This window comes from Cornus florida, unplaced genomic scaffold, assembly GCF_030987335.1.
Source record: "Cornus florida cultivar Cherokee Brave unplaced genomic scaffold, ASM3098733v1 CherokeeBrave_3.0.0_Hap2_Chr09, whole genome shotgun sequence".
NCBI classification, from domain to species: Eukaryota; Viridiplantae; Streptophyta; class Magnoliopsida; order Cornales; family Cornaceae; genus Cornus; species Cornus florida.
The window spans coordinates 90,627,828-90,635,568 of NW_026775579.1; the positions used below are offsets into that span (position 1 = coordinate 90,627,828).

At 36.2% G+C, this 7,741-nt stretch overlaps 1 non-coding gene across 1 annotated transcript; it reads left to right on the plus strand.

The window, feature by feature from the left end:
* Window positions 1–1,384: 1,384 nt before the first annotated feature.
* LOC132275759 (small nucleolar RNA R71) lies at window positions 1,385–1,491 on the plus strand. The gene has a single exon (XR_009470730.1). It is a non-coding gene; the product is annotated as a small nucleolar RNA R71 (small nucleolar RNA).
* The last annotated feature ends 6,250 nt before the right edge of the window (window positions 1,492–7,741 follow it).

Sequence of the window (7,741 nt, forward strand, 5' to 3'; positions counted from 1 at the left end):
ACCACTTTTCTTAGTGCTTGGCTCTTGTTCTTCCGCTTTTGGGTGCACAAGTCTTTCAAGAATTTGGCATAAGCCGGAATTTGCTTGATTGCATCCAATAGTGAAAGATTAACTTTCATTTGCCTAAACATTTCCATAATTTCATTGGTTTTTGCCTTTTGCTTGTCTTTTAAAATGGATTCTTTTAAGGCATCCGGAAATGGAACTTTTAGTTCAAACATTTTCTCAACATTTTCTTTTGAACTCTCTTCAACATAAGAAGTTTTCAAATCATTTTGTTCCAAATCATTTTTCAACATCATTTTTCAAAACTTTCTCATTCACAAGATCATGTATATACAATGAAGGAGGAATGAGATGTGAAACGGGACGGGTGACAACTTGAGGTTGCACCGGTTCACTCTCTTCATTGGACATTCTAACTTGATTGTCCACAATCCTACCACTCCGCAAGGTAGTCACCGCATTAACATGTTCAATGGTGTGGCCTTCCGATGAAGAATGAGTTTCCACAACACATTGTTGCTTAGGTGGGGCATTAATAAGCATCGTTCCCTTCTCTCTTGCATTGAGAGTGCTTGTTATTTGTCCTACTTGGGTTTCTAGCTTCACAATAGATTGAGAGTGAGAATGAAACAATTGAGTGTTAACCTCTAAAGTGCCCAAAGCATTCAAACCTTTCTCTTCAAAGGCGGGACTTCTAGTATTACCTTGGGAATAAGATTGGTTGGGAAAATGAGAATTAGCAAATTGATTCCCTTGTGATTGATAAGGTCTATAACCTTGGGATCCTTGGTTTTGAAGTGGAGGTGGAATATACTTCCCTTGAAAACTGCCTTGGGAAGGGTTTGAGCCCTCTCCTTGGTTTTTCCAAGGGAAATTCGGATGATTCCTCCAACTTGGATTATAGTGAGTCCCATAAGGATTGTTCCCTTGGTTCACAAAAACTGCATTGACTTCTTCATTAGGTTCATTTTGCACTTGTCCGTGAGGACAATGAGAAGTAGAATGAAGAACACTAGAACAAGTCATACATGTTTCATTTGATGCACAATGAGAATGGTTAGGGAAGGAAGATATTTGGTTCGCCGAGTTTTGGTTAATAAAAAATTGATCAAACCTTTGAGATAAAGACTTCATTTCGGCGGCTATTTCATTTGAATGGTAGACTTGATGTAAGCCAACACTCTTCCTACCTTGTGAATTTCTACCATTCTTGGATGATAGTGTTCTATGCAAAGAATTTTCACTCATGCTCTCATAGAGACCCCACACGTCATCCTCATGCCTATCAATGTTTGAGCCACCCATGGAAGCATCAACCATACCCTTATAGTTGTTCGATAAGCTCTCAAAGAAGTATTGAACTAATTGCCATTTGGGCATATCATGATGTGGACACTTCCTAAGCAATTCATTGAAGCGTTCCCATGCCTCATGAAACGTTTCTCCATCCCCATGTGAAAATTCTCGAATTAAGGTTCTCATGGCATTGGTCTTAGAAATCGGATAATACTTCTTCAAGAACTCTTGTTGCATTTCTGCCCAAGAAGTGATTGAAAAAGGCCTAAGATTGTTAAATACTTTGTCTTGTCTTTTAAGGTGAATGGAAAAAGTTTGAGTCTTAAAACCTCTTCCGGCATGTCCGTATATTTTACGGTGGAACATACTTCAAGAAACTCATCCAAATGCTTATAAGGTTCTTCACTTGGAAGTCCATGATAGTTAGGGAGCATTTGAATGGTTTGTGGCTTAATTTCATAATGATGTGCTCTAAATGGAGGCAATTGGATGCATGTAGGTGCATTATACTCATTAGGCACATAATGGTCTCTTAAAGCAAGAGGTGGATTAGTTACTTGAGGTGCAACATGAACACCTTGGTTTTGAATTCCTTGATTGTTGATGGGAGGTTGTGGAGCATACATTGGCCTTGGCATTCCATATGGAACTTGGCCTTGTTGTTGTGGAGGTTGGTGAATGAATGGCCTAGGCATGCCTAATGGTACTTGTATGTTCTCATTGTGTACATTGGGATGAAGGATACCTTGTTGGTCTATGTGACCAAGGTCCTCAACATGATTGTCATTATGGTCATCCATTGATAGATTGGCTCTATTTGAACTTCCTCTTCCCCTAGGATTTCTAACGATAGATTCAAGATGCAAATCAAGAGGGACAAGAGTTGGTCTCAATGAACGACGTCCATGCATGCACAATGCAAAACACAAAGAAACACAAAGAGTGACAAACACTATGCCTTCACAACAATGCAATTAGACTTCTTCCACAAATACTTAATTCATACTCCCATGCTTTAACAACAATGATGCAAGACAATTAAAAATAAGCCTCCACGCGGGCCGACGATTTAACTAAGGGATTGAGTAAAGAAAGTCTCACAAAGGTCCTTTAGCACTTCAACTCCAAATTTATAGCTTAGCTTAGCAAATTTTTAGAATTTTTAGCTTTTTTCCTTGCTTGCTTAGCTTTAATGCTCCTTTGCTTGCTTCCTCTCCAACAATGCACCTTGTCAAATAAGAACAACACAATAAGTAACTAAAATGAAAAATAGAAGTAAAGTAAAGACATGATCAAAAGAGTACTAATCCAAATCAATTCCACAAATCCGACGTTGCCTAATCTAATCAATCAATCCCCGGCAACGGCGCCAAAAACTTCGTGTGTTGGTCCGTCGTCCTACCATAAGCTTGAGAGTGTGAATTTTAAGGCGGGGCCAAGAGTTTTACATTTATAGAAGCCACTACTACCTTTCACTATAAATATAGCTAGGGCGAGTAGGGATCATCCTAAGGGATTATGAGGATCGAACAAGGTCGTGGAATTGTTATTAGGGCTAGTAGATCGAGTGATCAAACAATTGGTTGGTTGGTTGATTAGAGAGAAATTAAATTAAACTAAGTGATAACAAAATAATGCAATTAAGAGTAAGTAAGAGAGAGAAAATTTTAGGGTTTAGAGATCACCATCAAGCAATGCATTTCTATATCATTGACAAGTGATTAACGAGGGCAAATGGTGTGTTGTAATATTGGTGTGTGTGTGTGTTTGGTTGATTCAACAAGCAAGGATGACTAGTTAAGCATGTATTGTCTAAATATCATGTGAAAGGCACAATATATCTAAGCAATGAAGCATATATTGTCTAAACAACATGTGAAAGGCACAATAAATCAAAACAAGTCATTAATCCTTTTATTAAGCTCACAATCCAAATACAACACAAGGTTAGAGACATATACTACTTGAATTCATAAGCTTGGATCATCAAACAACAAGCATGGATTGTCCTCCCATTTAACACTACACTGCAACTACACTACATCTACACTACTAGCATGAAAATAAACTAAGAGAGAGGCACAATCTATCAAGGAATAAGTATGAACCATCAAGAGAATCATAAGAGCATTCCTTTAAGCACTATATTTTGACAATCTCCAAATCTATAGCATCAATACACATAGACATGCATCAATAACATAAAATCTAGAGACAAGCACATGAACATCTATTCTAGCATATATAGACATATGGATAGAATGAAATGATCAATTGGAAGCATTAAACCACATAAATCATTGAAGAAATAAGATCTATATATATCAAAGTGTCAAAACATCAATTACAACACTAATCCCTCAATAATACACAAGATTAAGATATAGAAAGCATGCTTGGGGCTAACTCTAGCCCCAAGAAGATGTCTAGCCACTCATGGTGATGTTGCTCCAACCCTCAAGGGCTAACTCCATGGAAGAGGCTTGCTCATTGGTTAATGAAGAGTCTCCAATGGTGTCTCTAGCTTCCTCCTCCTCTCAACTTCCTCTCCAAGAGATTAAACCCTAGAATAGTTTATATGCTCAAAAAGTGTATTATATTCCTTTTATAGGTAGGTCAAGTGGCACACAAAATGAGCTGGGGTCGTGCACACAATATTCCCTAATGATTGGATAGAGGACAGATTGCACAAGCTGGAATTTTATTTTGCACTAGAGGAAGTTCGATCGATCGAACCTTAGACTTGGATCGATCCAACTGGTTGAGCTTTTTGGGAAAAGACAAATCCGAGATATTTTGGAGAGATATTTATGGGAAAAGGATAAAAGTGGTTAGTGGGTGGTACAGCTGTGGATAGGATCAATCATTTGAATAAGGACAAAAGTGTTCGATCGATCGAAGGGTGGTGTTGGATCAATCGAACTTTTGGACTTTATGCTTTTAGGCCAAGGCTTGGATCTATCTTGAAGTACTGAGATCGATCATTGTTCGATCGATCGAACCTTGAGCTTGGATCGATCGAACTTTGCTGCTTCCCACCTTTGGCTTCATTTGTTTTCTTCTTTCTCCACTTTGCTCTTTTCTTTGTTTAATCCTAGAATTGCTTCAATTAAGCTCTTATTTGGCTGAGTTAGCTTATTTTCAGGATAAGTGCCTGAAAATGAAAATAATACGAAATCAATCTAAAACAGTAAAGTAAGATAGAGAAAAGTGCTAGAATGCCTAAGCTTAAGGGGTTTAAATACACATTTTTCAGCGCTCATCAGATGTTAATTGATGAACTGTTTTAATTTCTGTTTTGTTAATTGGATCGATATGGATAATTTAAATTGTTAATCAGTACTCTAACAGTTTAAAAGGAGTTTTTATGATTTTAATCATATACTGGATGCATGATAGGATCTTATTAATATTTGATTCCTATTATGCTGATTTCTGGATTTACTTGATGTTCATTTGAGTGTGCATCATTATGATACCTCTCGGATCCGAGACACGGGTTGATCAGGCCCATGACCAAACCCGAGGGAATATCAAACAATTAATATTTTAAAACGAACACAGAATACAAAATGAAATAAGAAATAAATAAATAACAGTTAGAAGAAACTAAAATAAAATCCCTTAAAAAAAAAAAAAGAATACTTAAATCCAGTAATTCAAAACCTTCAGTAGTTTAAACAACTCGAGAATCCATCTCTAGTGGACCCCTAATAAAAATCCAAACTGAAATAAAACTACTCAAAGAACATCCAGAGTAAACCATGGAGAAAAGTCCTACGTCATCGGAAGAGTGAGTAGTAGTCTCTGCTCAGCTCGATCAAGTCTAGTCTGGAACTGACGAGTACCTGAAAAAAATAGAAGTGGGTCAGGCCCACGAACAAGTTCTAACCTACTACAATCCAAGTAGAGACTCGATACGCATATACATTCTAACCAACTCAACAATAGCTAATAGTCCATACATAAATATAACCACACTACAGGACTCTCACTGGATTATGAAGAGGGTTTCAACCTGAATAGAAGGCAATATGCGAAAACGCACCCAAAGGTGGGCATGAGTACCTAGACCTAACAGGGTATACCTTAACCAGCATAGCCAGCTACGCATCCTACTGCATATACGCTCCCTAACCGTCGACTCTAAGACTCAAGTTCATATCGCGGTACCATAAAAATATATTTAAAGTCCTATCATATCCATTCATAAGAAATCCAGTAAGTCATTCAGCTTGTGCAGCTTCTTTGACTTAACATGGTTAACAAACAATCCAGTTAGTCATTCAGCTTGTGCAGCTTCTTTGACTTAAGTATAAGTAGGATTTATTTTGGAATCCATTCCCTTATTCCGTATAGGTAGGATGTAGTATTCTGAAACCAATCCGTCTCTAGTATGCCACCGTCCCATACCAGTGCATACCATCCATCCATCCATCCAGTAGTTGATAATACAAATATATATGTAAATACCAACTAATCCATAGCAAAAATAATAAGATTCCATCACATGTATAACCAGAATATGTGTATAACATGCTTGTTCTGTTCTACCAATACATGATTCTCTAATAAGTTTAAAACACAGAGAATAGGTATAATCCATCCTGTAATCCACTATGAGCATAAAATTAAAAATATCAGAATTAACATGCTCACTTAAAACTGTTCCATAATATCCGGCAAATTGATAAGATACAATACTGTATAATTGTATAGTTAATAACCAAGTTCCCATTAAGCATAACAGCAAATTATTACAATTGGCATGCTTAATTTTATAACACTGCGACATGATTTAAACCATCAATTTCCTAAGTTAATTACCAATTTACAATTAGGCAACTTGAGTCATTTGCATCCAAGCCAAACTGACAACTTTCTGCAGAGTCTCCTATTATTTTCTATGTTTGATTCCTATGGTATATTATGTATTACTATACCTTCTGAAGCTTTAATAAGGGTTTATACATCACTGTACTCCCCTAGAACAACTCATTTATTAACCTGGAACTTTAAAAATCCAACCACAGTAGCCCAGAACTCGAAGGAAACCAAGAAAAACTGAAAAACCTTGAAAGAGCCGGCTCCAACTAATTTGGAGCCGCCTTCAAACAAGATGGAGCCGGCTCCATGTTTTCATAGAGCCGCCTCCTTCCTCATCCCCTCATATCTGCTAGTTTCCTTCAACTGCGTCTTCTCCGGTGACATCCAGTGTTAACAATCCTCCACTTTAATGGTTTCTACTGATTAAATTTAAGTTTCCAATGCCCCAGATATTTTAAAACCATTAATCTTAAATCCACTCTAATTAGAACAAAAAATTTTTAGAAAGAAGTAAAACAAGCAAATACGAACATACAGGTATACATAGTTACAGACGAACCTAAGCATGCCAACCAGATTAATATTAATACGTTCCAATGTGTTACAAACTCATTTAACTCTTTATATATCAATTCACATGCATTATACCTCCAGTTACGTGAATTAGTTTATGAGTTAAACACGAAAGATCATAAAACAAACAGTATAACTCATGGCTACACTTTAGTTGAAAATAACAGAGACATGTAATCCAGTTTACTTTTAATTCTCATATATTCCTGGAGTTGCATTAGACATGCAAAGAACACGAGTAAAAGGGAAAGAGGTGAGGCTAGAACTTGCCTTTAGGTCTCAGACCGTCGTTTTCCCTAAAGTCTCTGGCAAAAACCTACTGTAATCCTCCTCTGTTCATTCTCTGCCTCTACAGTCGTGAATTCCTTTATTCTAAAACCCTAAGCCCCTTTATTACATATATTTATAGGTTTAAGCAAACACTAACCCTAATTCTAATATAAGATAAAGATGGCCTATTAGGTTACCCTAATTTTAGTCCTAATATTAGACAGAAATTAGAGGTCGGCTTAACCAAAACCCTAACCGAAGTCTTCTAACATATTTACACACATGACATTCAATTTAATTAAAGAAAGGCAATTAATCAATTCAACAGTTCACCAAATGAAAAAAAAAACAATTAAGTCAAAATTCACAATTACAATTTAGTCCATTAAATAATTAAAATCCAATAAAATAAACTCACAATTAATTCAAGCACACAAACAAACAAATAATCAATTAAATAAATTAAAAATGCAATTAAACTCATAATTAATTCAAACACACAAACAAACAAATAATCAATTAAATTAAAAAAAAAAAGTAATTAAACAATTAAATAAATACCAGGACTATCCTTTTAAAATTAGGGGTATTACAATCATTTATGGATCATATGCATTATATGCACCGGTATGGGACAGTGGCATATCAGAGATAGATTAGATCAAAAAGCTAAGTCCTACCTCTTCATACATACGGAATTGATTAACTAAAACAGTTAAATCCTACATGGATGCATGTTTTGTCAACTAAAACAGTTGAACGACATAAC